A 23580-nucleotide genomic window follows, 5' to 3' on the forward strand; every position below is an offset into this window, starting at 1 on the left:
CAAAGTTCTAGGGTACATTCAGCCATACCGAAATAGTAGGTTATAAAGGACTCTGCAGCCTATGTTGGAAACCTTGTTTCATGCCTTATTCACTTGTGAAGCTTCACTCAAACTCAAAGTCTTACCATTTTGAAAACTCAGGTAAAACAGCCTTTGCTGTCACGCATATTTTTAGACAAATTACAGAAGAGTGTCTTGCAATTTCCATTACTTTGTGGTGTCTGCATTGCTGATAGACACCAGCCCACATTGGCATCGCTGCCGAGGTGTCCTAATACATGTCTGAAAAATACTATTAACTGCACATCACGGGCATTTGAAGTGCATAAGAAAACCATAAACTTAATTACTTTGGAGGACTAGTGTGATCTCACATGAAATTTGAGCTACTGTTATTAAAAATAGAGAAACTGCATTTACTTAATGCTTCTTACAGTAAACCAGTCAATTTTAAACTTTCAAGGTTGTATGGTGAGACAAAACAATATTGGGGGGAAAAGAAACTGTCTGGAACTTAATTGTACAAGCATTTCACATGTCAAAAAACAAAATTTTGGAATATTCCTTTTAGTAGAATCAACTGAAATTATTATTACATATTTTTGACAGAATCACTACTCTTAGGCTGCACAGCATAAAGGGCTAGAAAAAAATAATCTGTAGGAAGTTTTGGCTGCTGCAAATGGCTCTTTTTTCCAATAATTTGTGGATAACAGCCAGCTTTTAAATTCTTTCAAAACATTCTCAGACCTATCTCCAGTGTTGTATAGACATTGTGCCCTGTGATCATACCCACAGCATAGGTAACCTTTCCCACAGGATATCCACTCCAGGGGAAGAAGGCAGCACTTTTGCAGTCACTGTATCTAGAATTTTCTTGTCTGATCTAGGAAGTTTATCTGAAGGGGAAGGAAGGAGGTTTTCCATTTCGAAAGCTGCAGCTGCGGGAGAAATGGATTATGGCTAAATAAATAAATAAATAAATAAACCTTCCAACAACCCTGTGATCCTTTTGAAATGTTTGAATCAAGCCTTAAACTAGGACATTTCAGCTTCTCAGAATCAGTCACAACCAGAAACACTTAGCACACCATCTCTCTCAGTTAGCTCTCCTGTAAATAGTTCAAATGGGGTAAATCCTTCCTAAAGGGCATCATTTGAATTGTCAGGCTGCGTGAGGAGGGGGGAGAGAGACTGCAGGGACTGGCATGAAAAGAATCCACCATCCCTCCCTGTCCTGGCTTCAGTGTGGCACCAGAGCCACAATGCAGCTGCTATTATTCCATCCTTTTGCAAGAAGCACACCCTTCCCCCAGGGCTCAGGTTGGGGTCAGAGTCCACAAAGCAAATGGCTTGCCAGTCAAAAAAGTAATGCACACTAATCCAAGAAGTTAACAAAAATTAAACCATGCTCCCACAAAAGACCAGTGTATAAGTTAAGTGTACTCAGACCAAGGGCATGTCCTAGGTTTAATCCAATGAGACTCTGAACACCAGAAACCTCACCGAAAATAGTGGGAGTTGCAGATGTCCAATACCTCTCAGAATGTGGCACTTTATTTCTGAACATTACCACTTACACAGATTATTTGAAAGCAGGGGGGTTTTTTTAGCCTGCAAACATTTCAGCCTCACAAATACGTCTTCATATCAGACTAGTGGTTGCAGCTGGAGCCATGCAAAGCTTACAGCCTGTGCTTTCAGGGACTTTGTGCAGAAATTCTTCCCCTTTCAATTCACACAATTTCAGTCCCATATAACTGATAAAAAAAAACACCATGAACTTTTGGACAAATAGCTATTTCCACACAGAAACAAGCTCATTGCTATTCTATTTTCTGAAATGGGTCAGCTTTACGTGTTTTTTTTTAATGGTGTACCTGAATGACACTTTCTGAGGAAATTATCTGTATCTGAGATGGTAACAAAACTTGAACTATGTGCACCTTAGTATTTTGTTACAAATATTACTCCTGAGGGCATTCTGCACCAAAAATTAAAAATTCCGTGCTGAGAAATTTAAAATTCTGCACATAATATTTTAAAATTCTCCAAAATTCTGCAAATTTTATTTATTAAATAAATGTGGAGGCTCCAGCATGGGGGAGATCACTGTGCAGCCACCTCCTCCTCGGACACAGACCCAGTGGTGAGGCTGCACCTGACCCTGACACAGTGCAGGAATGGGCCCTGCCCCAGAAACACCCCAGGGCCCTGCCCCTCTGTGCAAGGTGCACCAGGTAGGCTCAGCAAGGCAGGATCCAAGTGTTGAGGGGCTTAGTGTGGGGGGATCCAGGTGTGGTTTAAGAGGGTTCTGTGTGGGGCAATCTGGGTGCAGGAGGCTCAGTGGGGGATCCGGGTGCAGAGTGGATCTGAATGCATAGGGGCTTGTTGGGGGGTTCAGGGTGCAATGGTAATGGGACTCTGCAGGGGGTCCAGGTGAAGGCGGTTGGGGCTCAGCAGGGGTGTCTGGGAGTGGGGCTCTGTCATAAATAGAAAGGGAAGGGTAAACCCCTTTAAAATCCCTCCTGGCCAGAGGAAATCTCCTCTCACCTGTAAAGGGTTAAGAAGCTAAAGGTAACCTCGCTGGCACCTGACCAAAATGACCAATGAGGAGACAAGATACTTTCAAAAGCTGGTAGGAGGGAGAGAAACAAAGGGTTTGTGTGTCTGTCTACATTTTGTCTTTGCCGGGGATAGACCAGGAATGAAGCCTTAGAACTTTTAGTAAGTAATCTAGCTAGGTATGTGTTAGATTATGATTTCTTTAAATGGCTGAGAAAAGAATTGTGCTGAATAGAATAACTATTTCTGTCTGTGTATCTTTTTTGTAACTTAAGGGTTTTGCCTAGAGGGGTTCTCTATGTTTTGAATCTAATTACCCTGTAAGGTATTTACCATCCTGATTTTACAGGGGGGATTTCTTATTTCTAATTCTATTTTTATTAAAAGTCTTCTTGTAAGAAAACTGAATGCTTTTTCATTGTTCTTAAGATCCAAGGGTCTGGGTCTGTGGTCACCTATGCAAATTGGTGAGGCTTTTTATCCAACATTTCCCAGGAAAGGGAGGGTGCAAGTGTTGGGAGGATTGTTCATTGTTCTTAAGATCCAAGGGTCTGGGTCTGTAGTCACCTAGGCAAATTGGTGAGGCTTTTTACCAAACCTTGTCCAGGAAGTAGGGTGCAAGGTTTTTGGGAAGTATTTTGGGGGGAAAGACGTGTCCAAACAGCTCTTCCCCAGTAACCAGTATTTGTTTGGTGGTGGTAGCGGCCAATCCAAGGACAAAAGGGTGGAATATTTTGTACCTTGGGGAAGTTTTGACCTAAGCTGGTAAAGATAAGCTTAGGAGGTTTTTCATGCAGGTCCCCACATCTGTACCCTAGAGTTCAGAGTGGGGGAGGAACCTTGACATGGTGGCAGAGTGGTGGGATTAACCTGAAATCATTTTGAGATCCAGTTGAGATTTTTTTGAACTAGAAATACAGATTTTTAAAAAAAAGGAAGTCCAGAAGCAGCTGAAACTGAAAGCAGCTTGTTTTTCTCTGCTTTGTGGCCAAGCAGAGACAAAAGGGGATTATCTTTGTGAATTGCAGGTTTTCTTTGCCTGGAGGCAGGGTACTTAACTCCTGCAGGGAAATTCACAGTCTTCCAACCCAGAGTTTTTTGTTTCCCTAAAAGTAAATAGAAGGAGGGGTGTTCTACCCATTTGCCTGGAGACAAAAGTGGCAGGGGTTTTTTTTTTGGATTTTGATTTTTTACAAGGAGCACACATTTAAAAAGGAAACTTGTTTTTTTCTTTGGGCTGGGTAAACAGGTTTCCAAGTAGTTGGAAGTTTTTGCTTTGATTTGGGCCCAGAGCAGAGACAAGGGAATTGTCTTTTTCTGTAGGCTGACAATCACTATCAGAGAATAGGTATTCTATTCCAGCACAGCAAAATTTTACAGCCAAGTTTTGTTTGTTTATTTCTAAACCTCGGGTGTAAAGTTAGTTAAAAACAGAGAGGTTAGAATGACAAAATCTGCGGCTAGACTACAGCTGGAATTAGCCAAATTTCAGGCTGAGGAAAAACAAAGGGAACATGAAAGACAGATAGAACTCATGCGGCTGGAGAAGGAGGTACAGGAGGCTGCCCACAAGAGGGAAATGGAGGCAAGGAAGCATGTGGAGGAGGAGAAGGAAAAAGAGAGGAAGCATGTGGAGGAGGTAGAGAAGATAAAGGCTCAGCAGAATATACCAACAAACCCTAGCAATCCTTCTCCAGGTACCACTTCCCATCCCAGAAAGTTCCCCACCTACAAGGCAGGTGATGATACTGAGGCCTTCTTAGAAAACTTCGAAAGGGCCTGCCTTGGGTACAGCATCTCTACCGACCAATACATGGTAGAGCTGAGGCCACAGCTCAGTGGACCCTTAGCTGAGGTGGCGGCTGAAATGCCTAGAGAACACATGAATGAGTATGAACTGTTTAAATCCAAGGCGAGAGTCAGAATGGGGATAACACCCGAGCATTCTCGTCGGAGGTTCAGAGCCCTAAGGTGGAAACCAGACGTGTCATTTACCCGACATGCCTACCACATTGTGAAACATTGGGATGCCTGGATATCAGGAGCAAGTGTTGAATCTCCAGTAGATGTGCCCTTCCTAATGCAAATGGAACAGTTCTTAGAGGGTGTTCCTGAGGAAATAGAAAGATACATCCTAGATGGGAAGCCCAAAACTGTAATCGAGGCAGGAGAGATTGGAGCCAGATGGGTGGAGGTGGCAGAGAAGAAAAAAACTGGTCGCAGTTGGAGCGGAGACCAGAAGGGACAACCCCAGACCACACCCTATTACCGGGGGCCGCCCAAAGCCCCACCTACCTCCCAAAGAACCCTCCAGACCCCTTATCGTCCCACCACCCCGTTCTCCAGCAACCCTCCTCGCCCCAGTGACCCATCAGCTGGACGATGTTTTAAATGTAACGAGCTGGGGCATGTAAAGGCCAACTGCCCCAAGAACCCCAACAGATTACAGTTCATTGCACCGGAATCACACCAGAGGTCCACAGGCCCAGATACCTCCCAGATACCCTTGGAGCGGAGGGAAACTGTGAGTGTGGGCGGGAAGAAGGTCACCGCGTGGAGGGACACCGGAGCACAAGTGTCAGCTATCCATGCTTCCTTAGTGGACCCCAATTTAATCAACCCAGAGATCCAAGTGACGATTCAACCCTTCAAGTCCAACTCTTTCGATTTGCCTACAGCCAAGTTGCCTGTCCAGTACAAGGGCTGGTCCGGAACGTGGACTTTTGCAGTCTATGATGATTATCCCATCCCCATGCTGTTGGGGGAAGACTTGGCCAATCATGTGAAGCAGGCCAAGAGGGTGGGAACGGTCACCCGCAGCCAGGCTAAACAAGCCGTGAGGCCTAGCTCTGTTCCGAAAACTTCTATCAGGACCCGGTCAGAGGTGATGGACCCGGACCCCAGACCAATGTCTGCAACAGCAGTAGTGGATCCAGTCCCAGAGACCCAGACGGAACCAGTCCCAGAACCGGAACCAGCCGAACAACCAACACCAGACCCATTGCCAGCACTGAATCCAGTACTTGCAACCTCAACACCAGAGGGCCCCACCGACCCTGAACTGGCAGCAGCCGATAACCCGACACAAGAGGCTCAGCCGGAGCCTGAACCCCAACATAGTGCACCAGCGGAGAGCGGTACACAGTCAACAGAAACAGCTCCATCCCCTATATCGCTTCCAGAGGGACCAAGCCTAGGTCCACAATCCAATGAAGAACTGATGTCTCCAGCATCAAGGGAACAGTTCCAGACCGAACAGGAAGCAGATGAAAGCCTCCAGAGAGCTTGGACGGCGGCACGGAGCAACCCACCGCCTCTCAGCTCTTCTAATCGATCCAGGTTTGTTGTAGAAAGAGGACTTTTATACAAGGAAACTCTTTCTGGTGGACACCAGGAAGACTGGCATCCTCAGAGACAGTTGGTAGTCCCAACTAAATACCAGGCCAAGCTCTTGAGCTTAGCCCATGATCACCCTAGTGGCCATGCTGGGGTGAACAGGACCAAAGACCGTTTGGGGGGGGTCATTCCACTGGGAGGGAATGGGCAAGGATGTTTCTACCTATGTCCAGTCTTGTGAGGTGTGCCAAAGAGTGAGAAAACCCCAAGACCAGGTCAAGGCCCCTCTCCAGCCACTCCCCATCATTGAAGTTCCATTTCAGCGAGTAGCTGTGGATATTCTGGGTCCTTTTCCGAAAAAGACACCCAGAGGAAAGCAGTACATACTGACTTTCATGGATTTTGCCACCCGATGGCCGGAAGCAGTAGCTCTAAGCAACACCAGGGCTAAAAGTGTGTGCCAGGCACTAGCAGACATTTTTGCCAGGGTAGGTTGGCCCTCCGACATCCTCACAGATGCAGGGACTAATTTCCTGGCAGGAACTATGAAAAACCTTTGGGAAGCTCATGGGGTAAATCACTTGGTTGCCACTCCTTACCACCATCAAACAAATGGCATGGTGGAGAAGTTTAATGGAACTTTGGGGGCCATGATACGTAAATTCGTAAATGAGCACTCCAATGATTGGGACCTAGTGTTGCAGCAGTTGCTCTTTGCCTACAGAGCTGTACCACACCCCAGTTTAGGGTTTTCCCCATTTGAACTTGTATATGGCCGTGAGGTTAAGGGGCCATTGCAGTTGGTGAAGCAGCAATGGGAGGGATTTACACCTTCACCAGGAACTAACATTCTGGACTTTGTAACCAACCTACAAAACACCCTCCGAACCTCTTTAGCCCTTGCTAAAGAAAACTTACAGGATGCTCAAAAAGAGCAAAAAGCCTGGTATGATAAACATGCCAGAGGGCGTTCCTTCAAAGTAGGGGACCAGGTCATGGTCTTAAAGGCGCTGCAGGCCCATAAAATGGAAGCATCGTGGGAAGGGCCGTTCACGGTCCAGGAGCGCCTGGGAGCTGTTAATTATCTCATAGCATTCCCCACCTCCAACCGAAAGCCTAAGGTGTACCATATTAATTCTCTAAAGCCCTTTTATTCCAGAGAATTAAAGGTTTGTCAGTTTACAGCCCAGGGAGGAGACGACGCTGAGTGGCCTGAAGGTGTCTACTACGAAGGGAAATGTGCTGGTGGTGTGGAAGAGGTGAACCTCTCCATGACCCTTGGGCGTATGCAGCGACAGCAGATCCAGGAGCTGTGCACTAGCTACGCGCCAACGTTCTCAGCCACCCCAGGACTGACTGAACGGGCATATCACTCCATTGACACAGGTAATGCTCGCCCAATTAGAGTTCAACCTTACCGGGTGTCTCCTCAAGCTAGAACTGCTATAGAACGGGAGATCCGGGATATGTTACAGATGGGTGTAATCCGCCCCTCTGAAAGTGCATGGGCATCTCCAGTGGTTCTAGTTCCCAAACCAGATGGGGAAATACGTTTTTGCGTGGACTACCGTAAGCTAAATGCTGTAACTCGCCCAGACAACTATCCAATGCCACGCACAGATGAACTATTAGAGAAACTGGGACGGGCCCAGTTCATCTCTACCTTGGACTTAACCAAGGGGTACTGGCAGGTACCGCTAGATGAATCTGCCAAGGAAAGGTCAGCCTTCACCACACATCTCGGGCTGTATGAATTTAATGTACTCCCTTTCGGGCTGCGAAATGCACCCGCCACCTTCCAAAGACTTGTAGATGGTCTCCTAGCGGGATTAGGAGAATATGCAGTCGCCATATATTTTCGGATTCCTGGGCAGACCACCTGGAACATCTACAAAAAGTCCTTGAGCGCATAAGGGAGGCAGGACTAACTGTTAAGGCTAAGAAGTGTCAAATAGGCCTAAACAGAGTGACTTACCTTGGACACCAGGTGGGTCAAGGAACTATCAGCCCCCTACAGGCCAAAGTGGATGCTATCCAAAGGTGGCCTGTCCCAAGGTCAAAGAAACAGGTTCAATCCTTCTTAGGCTTGGCCGGTTATTACAGACGATTTGTACCGCACTACAGCCAAATCGCCGCCCCACTGACAGACCTAACCAAAAAGAAACAGCCAAATGCTGTTCAGTGGACCGAAAAGTGTCAGAAGGCCTTTAACAAGCTAAAAGCGACCCTCATGTCTGACCCTGTACTAAGGGCCCCAGACTTTGACAAACCGTTCCTAGTAACCACAGATGCGTCCGAGCGTGGTGTGGGAGCAGTTTTAATGCAGAAAGGACCTGATCAAGAATTCCACCCTGTAGTGTTCCTCAGCAAAAAACTGTCTGAGAGGGAAAGCAACTGGTCAATCACTGAAAAAGAATGTTACGCCATTGTCTACGCTCTGGAAAAGCTACGCCCATATGTTTGGGGACGGCGTTTCCACCTGCAAACCGACCATGCTGCACTGAAGTGGCTTCACACCGTCAAAGAAAATAACAAAAAACTTCTTCGGTGGAGTTTAGCTCTCCAAGATTTTGATTTCGACATCCAACACATCTCAGGAGCTTCTAACAAAGTGGCTGATGCACTCTCACGTGAAAGTTTCCCAGAATCAACTGGTTAAAATCATCCTTGAGATGTGGAAAATATTGTTAGTCTTTATGTACTTGGTAGTATATTTAGAGATGCATGTGTCTTATTAACTCTGTTTTTCCTAGAGCTCCAGGAAGAAATCCCAGCCAGTGTTTCACCCTAGCTGAGATTTGGGGGGCGTGTCATAAATAGAAAGGGAAGGGTAAACCCCTTTAAAATCCCTCCTGGCCAGAGGAAATCTCCTCTCACCTGTAAAGGGTTAAGAAGCTAAAGGTAACCTCGCTGGCACCTGACCAAAATGACCAATGAGGAGACAAGATACTTTCAAAAGCTGGTAGGAGGGAGAGAAACAAAGGGTTTGTGTGTCTGTCTACATTTTGTCTTTGCCGGGGATAGACCAGGAATGAAGCCTTAGAACTTTTAGTAAGTAATCTAGCTAGGTATGTGTTAGATTATGATTTCTTTAAATGGCTGAGAAAAGAATTGTGCTGAATAGAATAACTATTTCTGTCTGTGTATCTTTTTTGTAACTTAAGGGTTTTGCCTAGAGGGGTTCTCTATGTTTTGAATCTAATTACCCTGTAAGGTATTTACCATCCTGATTTTACAGGGGGGATTTCTTATTTCTAATTCTATTTTTATTAAAAGTCTTCTTGTAAGAAAACTGAATGCTTTTTCATTGTTCTCAGATCCAGGGGTTTGGGTCTGTGGTCACCTATGCAAATTGGTGAGGCTTTTTATCCAACATTTCCCAGGAAAGGGAGGGTGCAAGTGTTGGGAGGATTGTTCATTGTTCTTAAGATCCAAGGGTCTGGGTCTGTAGTCACCTAGGCAAATTGGTGAGGCTTTTTACCAAACCTTGTCCAGGAAGTAGGGTGCAAGGTTTTTGGGAAGTATTTTGGGGGGAAAGACGTGTCCAAACAGCTCTTCCCCAGTAACCAGTATTTGTTTGGTGGTGGTAGCGGCCAATCCAAGGACAAAAGGGTGGAATATTTTGTACCTTGGGGAAGTTTTGACCTAAGCTGGTAAAGATAAGCTTAGGAGGTTTTTCATGCAGGTCCCCACATCTGTACCCTAGAGTTCAGAGTGGGGGAGGAACCTTGACAGGCTCAGTGTGGTGGGGATCCAGGTGCAACTGGCTGGGGCTTTGTGGAGTGGGGATCTGGGTGCAGGTGGCTTGTCAGCATGACCCAGGTGCAGGGGGAGTGGGGCTCATCGGGGGGGGCTTTCTGAGTGCGGGGGGTGAGGCTCGGGGGTCTGGATCCACGGGAGTTGGGCAGATGGGGGAGCAGCTCCCTGTACAGGGATCCTTCCCCCTGCAGCTGAGGAGCAATAGGTGCAGGAAGTGGGGGTGGGTGAGTGGGTTTGCACAGCTTCCTGCAGCCGGGGAGAAATCGGGGGGGCGGGCAGGTGGGGGGGTGGGGGAAGGTATTCTGACCCGGCCCCGGATGCTGTGCATGGGAAGAGGAAGTCCCGTTCTCTCCACCCCAACCGAGACAAGCAGCTGAGCCCAACAGAGGATAGGAGCCACCAGCTGGGTCTTCCCCAGTTCCACCTCCTCCCCAACAGTGATTTACCTCTCTGCCAGCTGCCCTGGGCACATATTGCTGGGGGGAGGGTCTCATGACTGCTCTTGTGGCTTCCCTTTTCTTCCCCATCAGAAAGTCATTTTTCTGTGGGGAAGCAAAGAAATCTGTGGGGGACATAAATTCTGCACATACACAGTGCTGCAGAATTCGCCCAGGAGTAAAATATCTCACATAACTCTAGCTACAGCTCCACTTCTAGTGAGTGACATGCAAGGAGCTGCACCAATGGAATACTCTTGCTACCTCCTGTCTTCAGCTGAACTTGCTATTAAACTCATAGGCAAGAGAGCGACAAAGGAGAGAAACAATGGCTGAAGTACCACTAGGCAGTGAGTCTTTGGAGCCTCATTCTTTTACTAGCTATGTTGTGTTAAGCAATACTCTTTTTGGTACCTGTCCTACAAAGCACTTAAGTATATATGAGATTTTGCTCACAAGAGTAGGTGCACATGAGGATGTGCATGCTTGAATGCTTTGCAGGATTGAGGGCTAAGAGTTAGACTTAAATAAGAAAATTAACAACCATGCTTTTGTTAAGTGAAAAATTCAACAGACCTTAAATTAAATTGCACAGGCAGGAAAGTTAGACCATGAAATACCACAATTTGGTCTTGCTTACCTGGATGGGATCAAACCACGTTATAACAGTGTTCTGACTAGGTACATTTTATAGATATTGTCAGGCCCTAAGGGAATATTTATACCATGGCTTGTAGGAAAACAAATCTTTGTTCACAGCAGTCAAGGAAATGATACTAGAATTGAGATGGCAATAAGCATGCTAACCTGCTGGTGTGGTTTCAAGAATAGTGTGGATAAGGATCAAGATTACAAACAGTAGTTTAACCTGGTGAGAGAGGATGTGCCAAAGGCACCCTAAAAAATATGCCTGTTATGTCCCTGCTTAGTGGGAGCTCCTTAAAATCAAGGAACTGAGACTTGATAGTGAGGTACATAACTGTTGGCCAGATCTTCATCTTTTCCCCCATTACACCATAAAGGCCAGCAGAGCCCTCTCCAGCCTTGTATACACTGGGGAAAAGGTGTATTTCTAGTTGTGGCGGGGAGAGGAAACAGCAGGGATCCACTGTGTTTGCGGGCTTCTTTCCCCTGATGGAAGGATGAGGGATCTCCACAAGGTAATTCGCACATTTTCTCCAAAAAGTCCATCCTGGCAGACAGAAGACACAGTGTGATCCTGTGTGATTTACTAATCACATGTGCACTACTGGGTTATCCCAGACAATACTTGTTGAATTCCCAAAAGTCCTGTCCTAGCCCACACTACGCTCATTTTAAAATTTGAGATGGATTATCTCGGGGAAATCTCTTCTTTGCTTCCTCCAAAGTCCACATGAAGTGAGGTTGCCTCCATGTCATTACACCATGAAATCAACATTTTTTTTGGCTCATAAATTGGAAGGCGAAGAGATGATTTATTTTACAATTTGGAAATAAAATGGATTAAGATATAAGGGATGCAGGAGAATGCTAGAGGCAGAGACACTTGTACCAGAAAGTACTGGACATTCCTCAAAAAATATTTTCAGATGCATACCTACAAATTTCACACACCGCTTTACTTAACATTCCTTTTCATGTTTCTACAGGTTCATGTCAAAGATACAGCAACCCAGAGCATTTCTATCATAAGCCTTCCTGTCCATGGTAATTTTCTCTCTCAAATTCAATCCAGTAAAGTGAAAAGAAGTAAAATAAAACAATCCCCGTACACCAGTTCTCTTGGCATTCCCCAGCCCTTATTGTGCTGTGTTTCTCATAAGGTCTCATTTACTCAGACAAGGCAGAAAGTGTTCATAGATCCTATTACATTTTCCCACCCTATTTCCCATTTTGTTTGGGTTTTTTTCTCCTTCAGATAATGCTTATTGTGTCAACTGAAAAAACAAAACAAAACAAATACCCGTTGTATTTTGATGAAAATAAGTGACTCCTAGGCCTGGTTTCTCTTAATAGCAATACAGTATTGAAGAGAAAATTCATTAGAAAACAGCTTAAATTCCAATGCTTAGAAAATGAAGAGACCTGGCTAAAAGGAGAAAAATTCTACTCTCATATTTGCAGCTCCTAGTGAAGTATCAAGAGGAGTTTTGTGCTTGTGTGTCAGGGCAGAATTCACATCATAGTAACCTTACCACCAAGTGAAAGCAGTGAGGTCAACATTCTGAGATCTGCTAATTTGTGCAGGAGAGTGAGATTTGTTCAGAAGGAAAGGGTTGTTTGCTGAGAAAGAAGTACAGGAAATATACTGGTAGAAGGGCAAGGGGGCTCTGCATAGAGAGAGTGGAATGGGGTGTTGTTACAGGCATTACATTTTCTAGGAAAGGGAACAGAAAGGGCTAAATAGATTCAAATATGAATGTAGGAAAAGGTTAACATTATACTGGCAACCTTAATTCTGGCATTTCCTAAGTTTTGGGTGCTTGACTTCATAACTTTAATAATATTTTTAACATAGTTTTATTTATTTGTCATTTGCTCAGTTTTAAAAAAAGCAAACTCATAAAAAAACAGAAAGTCCATCATGTGGCATCATATTGACAAGCACAAGGATCACCTGCAAGATAGGAACCTTTAGATTCTCATGCATAGATCTCTGGCCCCTGAGCTAACAGAGTAATTGACAGCAATACTAGGTTACCATCCCCTGAACCAGCACGAGAGGGATACGAGACACATACTTTGCTAGTGTGTTTCAGAGATATTTCATGACAGCAGAGGAATGGTGAGACTCAGGAATCTTGGGTTCCATTTCTAGTCTCCTTGCATACACAATCCCAGTCTCCCTGCCCGCAGCTCCTTGTCCAACCTGTCTCTCTCTTCCCCAAATCCCTCACTGTCTTTTAGTCCTCCCTTCCCTGGCTCCTCATCCGGTCTCCGTCTCCCTCTCACCCCTTCCCTCCTCTTTGCTACAGTCTTTGCTCAGTTAGACCTATTTCTCTCCCCTTATGCCAGCTCCTTTTCAGAACTGTCTCCCCTCCTCTCAACCTCTATTTCCTCCCCACATTGGTTTCTAGTCCCAGTCTCTTTATCCAGCCAGTACCAGTCTTCCCCCTCCCTCCAAGCTCTCATCTGATCTCAGTGTTACTCTCAGCCCAGGAGGTTCCCAATCCTGCCCCGTCCCCTTTCCTCATTGGCTCCCAGTCACCCTTCCCCGACCCTGGCTCCCACTCCCAGTCTCCTTGCCTAGCTAGAATTAGTCCCAGTTTCAATCTCCCCCTCGAGCAGTGAGGATGAAATCTTCAGAGAATTTAGCTGTTAAACTCTAAGAAGTCTCTCCTGAGCATATGCAAACCATGATTCTTCAAAGACTTACAATTTGGTCGAATTTGGGTGGATTTTCATGAGGTCATAAAAACCACATCCCTGACTCAAAGGCCACCCCATGCCAAATTCCAAGCATGGCATTACACCCTATATTCTTCATAGTAATATTATTATGATATGATTATGGCATAACTATGATATATTTTATGCAAGATAGGTCATGCACGATATCATTGAAAAGGTTATGATTCACTGAATATGATTATCCTATTTGTATGAATGTTTCATTTTGGCATCTGCAGTTAGGAATATTGTCTATGCATCTGCTACAAATGTGTTTACATCTGGGGAATGCCCACTAGGAAGACTGTAATCAGTCTAGATGGCTGGCTGGGAACAAGTCAGTGGACCATGAGGGAGAACAACAGATCTTAGAAGAATCTAATCTCTCACTGGGGAGCCTTCCTAGAGAGTCTTCCTGAGGATGCTACAAACAGCCTCTGACTCATGGCTACTATGACACTACGGGTTCATTTGACCAAGTCACCTGCTACTGGACTCCATCTTGAAATACCAATGTTTTTCCACTGACCGGGTATGAGAACCAAGACAAACGGTTCCTGCCATATGCAAAAGCTATTTAAGGCAGGCGTGTGACATCATCGTGGTTCTTCACTGACTCCCCGCCCAAGATGACTACTGAAAAGACCTGAGGAACAAGGACTGGACTAGGGGAGAAGGGCTGAAAGGAATACCTGGGGTTTTAAGCTGCAAGCAAGTGCAGCTTGCCCTCAAGAATCTCTGCAAACTTTCTAAATCAGCAATTAGGGTGAGAATTTGCTACTCATATCCAATCTCTTTAGTATATTACATTTATATTGCGTTTTTGTTTATTTGCTAGCTAATCTGCTTTCATCTGTTTGCTATCCCTTATAATCACTTAAAATATATCTTTTGTAATTAATAAACTTGTTTTGTTTTGTCTAAAACTGTCCAGAACAACTCACCTTGACACAGACATCCATCCAACATGGAAAACTTCAGATCAATGGTTACCATTTGGCAAAGTTCTAAGTAACTGAAAACAGGGGTTTTGTAATGGGAGTTTTGGGCAATCTGAAAAATAGGAACCCCTACCAGCCACCCTTATAACTATAACGTATGCATGTAGTATGCCTACAGCAATTTGGGTCACTATACAATATATAATGCTAACTCCCACTAACAATGCACTAACATGATAAAGACACAGTTAAAGGAAAAGGTTCAAGGACCATTCACTAGAGGAATGGACTCTGATTGATTTGGCTAGATTCTTCCTTGGTGTAATTCCATAGTCTGTGGGGTTACACCAGTCATCCTCTGTGGACTAAGAGGTGCCCACATCAGCTCCAGAGCTTTCTCCTCATTCACCATCACAGAGACCAAGATGCTGGCAATAGCAACATATGAGTCATATGAGTCATCTATCTGCCGCCCCGACCGGGAAAACCGAAAAGTCTGCTGCTTGCCAGGAGCTAGGATTCACGATGTGATGGAGAGATTGCCAAGACTCATCAAGCGCTTGGATCGCTACCCCTTCCTGCTTCTCCATGTGGGCACCAGTGATACTGCCAAGAATGACCTTGAGCGGATCACTGCAGACTACGTAGCTCTGGGAAGAAGGATAAAGGAGTTTGAGGTGCAAGTGGTGCTCTTGTCCATCCTCCCTGTGGAAGGAAAAGGCCTGGGTAGAGACTGTCGAACCGTGGAAGTCAACGAATGGCTACGCTGATGGTGTCGGAGAGAAGGTTTTGGATTCTTTGACCATGGGATGGTGTTCCAAGAAGGAGGAGTGCTAGGCAGAGACGGGCTCGACCTAACAAAGAGAGGGAAGGGCATCTTCGCAAGCAGGCTGGCTAACCTAATGAGGAGGGCTTTAAACTATGTTCACCAGGGGAAGGAGACCAAAGCCCTGAGGTAAGTGGGGAAGTGGGATACCGGGAGGAAGAATGAGCAGGAGCGTGCAAGAGGGGAGGGCTCCTGCCTCATACTGAGAAAGAACGACTATCAGCGAGTTCTCTTAAGTGCCTATACACAAATGCAAGAAGCCTGGGAAACAAGCAGGGAGAACTGGAAGTCCTGGCACAGTCAAGGAATTATGACGTGATTGGAATAACAGAGACTTGGTGGGATAACTCACATGACTGAAGTACTGTCATGGATGGATATAAACTGTTCAGGAAGGACAGGCAGGGCAGAAAAGGTGGGGGAGTTGCATTGTATATAAGGGAGCAGTATGACTGCTCAGAGTTCAAGTATGAAACTGCAGAAAAACCTGAGAGTCTCTGGATTAAGTTTAGAAGTGTGAGCAACAAGGGTGATGTCGTGGTGGGAGTCTGCTGTAGACCACCGGACCAGGGGGATGAGGTGAACGAGGCTTTCTTCCGGCAACTCATGGAAGTTACTAGATCGCAGGCCCTGGTTCTCATGGGAGACTTCAATCACCCTGATATCTGCTGGGAGAGCAATACAGAGGTGCACAGACAATCCAGGAAGTTTTTGGAAAGTATAGGAGACAATTTCCTGGTGCAAGTGCTGGAGGAACCAACTAGGGGCAGAGCTCTTCTTGACCTGCTGCTCACAAACTGGGAAGAATTAGTAGGGGAAGCAAAAGTGGAGGGGAACCTGGGAGGCAGTGACCATGAGATGGTCGAGTTCAGGATCCTGACACAGGGAAGAAAGGAGAGCAGCAGAATACGGACCCTGGACTTCAGAAAAGCAGACTTTGACTCCCTCAGGGAACTGATGGGCAGGATCCCCTGGGAGAATAACATGAGGGGGAAAGGAGTCCAGGAGACCTGGCTGTATTTTAAAGAATCCTTATTGAGGTTACAGGGACAAACCATCCCGATGTGTACAAAGAATAGTAAATATGGCAGGCGACAAGCTTGGCTTCACAGTGAAATCCTTGCTGATCTTAAACACAAAAAAGAAGCTTACAAGAAGTGGAAGATTGGACAAATGGCCAGGAAAGAGTATAAAAATATTGCTCGGGCATGCAGGAGTGAAATCAGGAAGGCCAAATCACACTTGGAGCTGCAGCTAGCAAGAGATGGTAAGAGTAACAAGAAGGGTTTCTTCAGGTATGTTAGCAACAAGAAGAAAGTCAAGGAAAGTGTGGGCCACTTACTGAATGACGGAGGCAACCTAGTGACAGAGGATGTGGAAAAAGCTAATGTACTCAATGCTTTTTTTGCCGCTGTCTTCACGAACAAGGTCAGCTCCCAGACTACTGCACTGGGCAGCACAGCATGGGGAGGAGGTGACCAGCCCTCTGTGGAGAAAGAAGTGGTTCGGGACTATTTAGAAAAGCTGGACGAGCACAAGTCCATGGGGCCGGATGCGCTGCATCCGAGAGTGCTAAAGGACTTGGCGGATGTAATTACAGAGCCATTGACCATTATCTTTGAAAACTCATGGTGATCGGGGGAAGTCCCGGATGACTGGAAAAAGGCTAATGTAGTGCCCATCTTTAAAAAAGGGAAGAAGGAGGATCCTGGGAACTACAGGCCAGTCAGCCTCACCTCAGTCCCTGGAAAAATCATGGAGCAGGTCCTCAAGGAATCAATTCTGAAGCACTTAGAGGAGAGGAAAGTGATCAGGAACAGTCAGCATGGATTCACCAAGGGCAAGTCATGCCTGACTAATCTAATTGCCTTCTATGACGAGATAACTGGCTCTGTGGATGAGAGGAAAGCAGTGGACGTGTTGTTCCTTGACTTTAGTAAAGCTTTTGACACGGTCTCCCATAGTATGCTTGCCAGCAAGTTAAAGAAGTATGAGCTGGATGAATGGACTATAAGGTGGACAGAAAGTTGGCTAGCTTGTCGGGCTCAATGGATAGTGATCAATGGCTCCATGTCTAGTTGGCAGCCGGTATCAAGTGGAGTGCCCCAAGGGTCGGTCCTCGGGCCGGTTTTGTTCAATATCTTCATAAATGATCTGGAGGATGGCGTGGACTGCACCCTCAGCAAGTTTGCAGATGACACTAAACTGGGAGGAGAGGTAGATACTCTGGAGGGTAGGGATAGGATACAGAGGGACCTAGACAAATTAGAGGATTGGGCCAAAAGAAGTCTGATGAGGTTCAACAAGGACAAGTGCAGAGTCCTGCACTTAGGAAGGAAGAATCCCATGCACCACTACAGACTAGGGACCGAACAACTGGGCAGCAGTTCTGCACAAAAGGCCCTAGGGGTTACAGTGGATGAGAAGCTGGATATGAGTCAACAGTGTGCCCTTGTTGCCAAGAAGGCCAATGGCATTTTGGGATGTATAAGTAGGGGCATTGCCAGCAGATCGAGGGATGTGATCGTTCCCCTCTATTCAACATTGGTGAGGCCTCATCTGGAGTACTGTGTCCAGTTTTGGGCCCCACACTACAAGAAGGATGTGGAAAAATTGGAAAATGTCCAGCAGTGGGCAACAAAAATGATTAGGGGACTGGAACACATGACTTATGAGGAGAGGCTGAGGGAACTGGGATTGTTTAGTCTGAGGAAGAGAAGAATGAGGGGGGATTTGATAGCTGCTTTCAACTATCTGAAAGGGGGTTCCAAAGAGGATGGATCTAGACTGTTCTCAGTGCTAGTAGATGACAGAACAAGGAGTAAAGGTCTCAAGTTGCAGTGGGGAAGGTTTAGGTTGGATATTAGGAAAAACTTTTTCACTAGGAGGGTGGTGAAGCACTGGAATGGGTTACCTAGGGAGGTGGTGGAATCTCCTTCCTTAGAAGTTTTTAAGGTCAGGCTTGACAAAGCCCTGGCTGGGATGATTTAGTTGGGGATTGGTCCTGTTTTGAGCAGGGGGTTGGACTAGATGACCTCCTGAGGTCCCTTCCATCTCTGATATTTGATGATTCTATGATGATTCTATGAAGAAAGAGAGTATTTGACTTTAAAGGAGAGAGAAAACTGTTAAACCACCACCACAAAAACAGAGCGGAGAGGGGGTCTCTGTCCCCATGAATTTTGGTGTGCATAATGACTTCAGTCATTTTACTTCAAGGGGAAAAATATGTCATCCTCATCACCACTGAATAACCTGAGAGCCCAAACAGACCTGTTCCCTAATTAGACAAAAGGCTAAACTAACTTCATTCCTACCTGATAAATCCTACGTGGCTTTTCTTGCATATCCACCTGCATTAATTTGAGCAGGGCACAGCATGTCCTGCTTGACTAAAATTCCTGCTACAGCAGCCCCTCTGTTCCTCCACAAACACAAAGACTAATTCACTGCACGGGAGGGAGAAAAAACCCGTTCATCTGGTCATGTTCATAAAAAAGTCTTACCCTGAGCATACACCCAAAACTGCACCACTGCTGCTAATGTATATATTACAAACATACACAGGTCTGGGATTTACAGTCAACAAACAGCAATACAAACAACCACTGGGGAATGTATAAACACTTGGAGGAGCATAAACGCTCAGCCTGGCTGCACCACACACAGGGTGTTTATTTATCTCAGTTGCATACGATCAATGGGAGAAGACATTCAAAACAACTTTTTAAACAAAGTGTCACTTTGTGCTAGTTTATGCCAGTGGGGCTTCTTCCAACTATTTGTGTCATAATAAGATGTGTATGTGTTAAGATATTTTTCTTCTTCTTTTACTCCTGTCATGGCAACTGGGTATGAGAGAACAGAAGAGGAAAAAGGCTGCTAGTGTAATCCAGTTACTGATCTAACATTCATAATCTCCCCAGCCCAAAAGGAAGTGTTGTATGTTCTTACCCCGAATGCACGTTAGTAACATACAATTGCCAGTCTGAGCACCTACAGTTTTTTATTCATTAATCCCCTATTGCAGCCCGATCCCGTGTGGGCCACTGAGCACACACAGCTCCTGCCGAGGTGAATGACAGTTGAGGGTGCTTTGCACCTCTGAATAAATACACTCTCAAGGAGATCCAAAAGCACTTTTACAATGCTGACATTCTGCTACTGAGACTTAAAAGATCCCAGCTCAGACCAGAACCTACTTCTCAAACCACAGGAGGCCCAGCATTCTTCGTTTATGCTTCCTTAACTATTTCTAACCCCTTAGGCCAGTACCAAGCTAACTAAGTTTTATTCCTCTTAAATTTCTTTGGTAGGATTTACCTAATCTGTTTGTGTGTTTTTATTGTGAATTTACTATAACTTCCTTCAAATTTGCAGTAATGCCACTTAACACTTATAACTGCCCACAATACATTGCACTTACATACTTCATTTCATCCAAGGATATCAAAGTGCTTGAGAATCAATGAGTTACGTCTCCTGTATCCCCATTCCCTCCTCCCTTCCCATGAGGTCAGTCAGAATCACTATCCCTATTCTACAGATGGGGAAACTGAGGTAAAGAGAGAGGACGTGACTTGTCCAAGGTTACAAAAAGGCTCCATGTCAGAGCTGGGAATAAAACACAAGTCTCCTGGCTTCTAGTCCCCTACCTGAGTCAGAAGAGCAACCTTCTGAACTAGTGGAATGCAACAGATGTCATGATCGCGTCTCAAGATGGTTTAGATTTTAGAATGTAATGTGCAGACGTGGCAGTACATGGATTATACTAATGGTGTCAAAGTACACAGCAACTCTTAGAGGTGGTGAAGACCACTCATAATATAACAAAACCTTTAACTATTTTCTTTATAAGAATCAAAGACTAATTTGTAAAGATCTGAGTGAAAACTAGGGATACAGCTAAAACATAACCCTAACTTTCAAACTCCCTCCCTTCCCATACAGCCAATTAACAATGGAAACGTAAACAGATAATCCAGTATAAATGGCCACCATTCTTCCTAGAGTACAGCACCCAAGTGAGCATCTGCCTCCTCTGAAGCTGCATGATGCCAATGGCTTCACAAGAGCAAATTCGGATTTTTTTTTCTATTGTGGTTGACTACACACACTCTCCCATTGTGTCTCATCAAAGAGCTGACGAGGGAGGAGTGGAGTGCATACAGTCTCCAACGCTTGGGAAAATCCAGCTGCCTGTAAATCTATGCGAAGGTTAAACCTTTCTGACATGCTAAATATGGGACTCAAAGACAGTAGTGAACCGAGACGGCTGCTTCCTGACCAGCTCGACTTTACTTGAAGAGCCTCCAGCACTTACGATATCTACCCCAGGCGCCCAGTTAGCACATCAGCATTAGCTTTTCTATTCACCAGTGATTGGAATATGTTTAATTGCTATAGAAACCCAATGTCACCAGATTAAGCATTTGCTAAATACCATGGGAAAATCCATCCAGAATTAGGAGGGTGTTTTTTGGCAGGGGAGAGTTTTGCCCATACGTAGATGCTGAAATCCAAATTTGAAGGGCCACTGTTTTACAGACCAAGTGTCTCAGTTTAATCATTCATAAAGATGCAAGCTAATTCCTTACCTAACTTCTATGCTAGGCTGGCTGCTTTGTCTCATGCAAACAGTGTGTACACAATTCCGTCAATGTCATTACCAATATTTATGCTTGACAGCCATAATATTGCTGTTCTCCGTGTATCAATATGCTTAACATTACATAACTCCTAGTGGGAACTGTATCTCTAAAGTACAGTAATATAAATACTATTGAAAAGAAAGTCATTGTGTGTGAAGTTGCTATAATTGCTCGTTTAATGCAGGTAATACAAAAACCACCTGAAGCAAGAGGCCAACCACGAACCCAAACAAGCAATCTGGTGACCATGATATGAAGTCAATTCTGATAGCTTCTTGGACTAGGAAGAAAATTTGTTTCCATCTCTGAAAAGCATTTGCTATCTGCACAGGACGCTGAGTGCACCTATCTAGCTCTGGACAACTAGCGGGCCTGCTGGGGTAACAATTAGTATCACATCAGATCACAGTAACCATGCATCTATAGCATACTGACAAGTTCAGTGGATTCATTTCACACCCACCGAACATAGATTTGCTTGCACAGATGAGTTATGCAGGATGGAAGTAAACATTCCTGGTTACTAGAATCCTCCCACCAATTGTAGTCTATTTTGGGTTGGCTAGAAAAAGTCATTGCATTTTGGTTGGTTTTGCTTTGCAGCACTCTTTTTCAGGACCACTTTACAATTTAAACATTAGAATAGTGGGAAAATAGTTTCATTCACTTAGTGCCAACCGACTTATATAGTTAAAGCACTCCCAAGTACATGGTTCTTCTGGGGGGGTGGGGTGTGTGTTAAGGGATATCACTCAGCAAAAGTCAAAAGTGACATAGGACGGCACGTAAGTACCAAAGCTGCAGCTAACAAATGAAACAATGGCAGAACACATGTAGTCAGCCTGTGGAATTCACTTTCTCAAACTCACAAGGCCAAAATGAGGCTTGGTGCAAGTAGGTATGACTCTACTGCAGCAGCACCTAGATATTACAGTGACCAGTGTTCTATAAGGGACTGAGTTTAGTCCCACTGAAGTCCATGAGTCTCTTTCCATTATCTTCAGTGGGCCCTGAATACTTAAAATAATGGAATAATGAAAGTTTATGCTTCAGGCCATTTGTTCATTGCTCCTGGGGTCAGGAAGGAATGCTTCCCTTCATATACAGTATTTGCACAAGTGGGTGAGTGCAGTAAGGGCTTTTTCACTTCAACATCAAGCATTGGGCTCTTTCGGAGTCAGGATACAAAACCTGATGTAACACAGGTCTAATATGGTATAGTGATTCTTAAGCTCCTAAGGTTAGAACAGCAGTTTTCATGGAGGAAATGCACATGTGAGTGAGAAACAAATAAAATGCATACATGTAAATGTAAACCCAGCCACTCGTCAGCAGACCCTTCTCTTTTCATGTGAAGATTGTTTCCTTAAGATAGTAATAGTTCTTTTGAGTGATGTTCACTAGCTATCAAGAAGGCAACACACATTCTTTTTCATATATTGGTTTCAGCTACAAATTACTGATGTTACTTCCTGTCCTGAATGTATTTGATAATCTGGCAGTATTCCCAATAAGCAGACATTTACAATAGTTAATTTCAAGCATAACTTCCTGTGTATTGTTGCCTACTAAATTCAAACGCTGAATTTATTATAATCTAGTAATTTTTTGTTTTAATGATTTCAGAATATCTTCAAGGCATTTCCCAAAACATGACAGAAACAAGTACTCTCCACTCTGGGTGTGCCATTTCCTAGACAAACAGTAAAAAATAATTCCTATTCCCCACGTGCCAGCAGTAAAATGTATTCAGATAAAAGATACGGAGTAGAAATTAATCATCAAGCACCACAAAATGGACAAATTGGACCAACAATAAATTCTGAGAACCAGCGAAGAGCTTACTGGTCCGTAAAAAATTCTGCTTTACCCAAAATGTGTAACTAGCATATGATTGCAGACTAAGAAGGGCAGCGTGGAGTAAGATCCCTTGTTAAGACTTGCCTGAAGAATGTCTACTTGTGGATAGGTTACTTAATTAAATTCATTGTGAGTGCTCATCTGATAATCTCCTAACACAAATTTATCTTTGTTGATCATATATTATGTTCCCTCTACCTCCCAAGACTCATTATCTGCATTCTGAGTGCAAGTACTCCAAAGATGGTCCTCTTTGTTAGATTAGGGCAGACTTCCTTAATATTTTCAGCCTTCTTGATTACACATCCCTCCCCATCAAGTGGCAGCCACTTGGACTCCAACTCTCCAACGAAAATTTGCCTGACAAGATTGCCTGACATGTGACACCTACTACAATACCGCTCTCTACTGTGTTTGTCCAAGTCACTTCACTCAAAGTCTAACAATGACTGTCCAACACCAGGCAGTATGAAAAACAAAAAATCTGCCTTGCTGTGAGAGAAGACATTACCTTTCCAGAACCACCATCATCAGGGCTCTTTCCTTCCTTCTTTATTTTTTAATGGAGACGAAACCCCCCTGTCATCTCACCTACTCCTCTCTTAATAAGGAATGACTGCCGTGACTACCCCCATCTAGAAGCGCCATTCACCACCAGCACCTCTGCTCTCCTCATGTGCTTAAAGAACAACTGATTAGCTCTTTGCATAATTAACCTGATTAGCACTGTGCATAATCAAACTGATTAGCACTTTGCATAATTAAAAAGAAATAATAATAATAACAATAATAAGCACTAGGTAATATCAAAAGCCGTTAGTCCCACAACCGTC

General features: G+C 44.6%; 1 protein-coding gene across 1 annotated transcript in view; it reads right to left on the reverse strand.

The window, feature by feature from the left end:
* The window catches only part of ZBTB20 (zinc finger and BTB domain containing 20), a 617628-nt gene that overhangs the window by 478436 nt on the left and 115612 nt on the right, over window positions 1–23580 (reverse strand). The gene's annotated exons all lie outside the window — the stretch shown is intronic.

Source organism: Natator depressus, chromosome 1 (genome assembly GCF_965152275.1).
Source record: "Natator depressus isolate rNatDep1 chromosome 1, rNatDep2.hap1, whole genome shotgun sequence".
Taxonomy (NCBI): Eukaryota; Metazoa; Chordata; order Testudines; family Cheloniidae; genus Natator; species Natator depressus.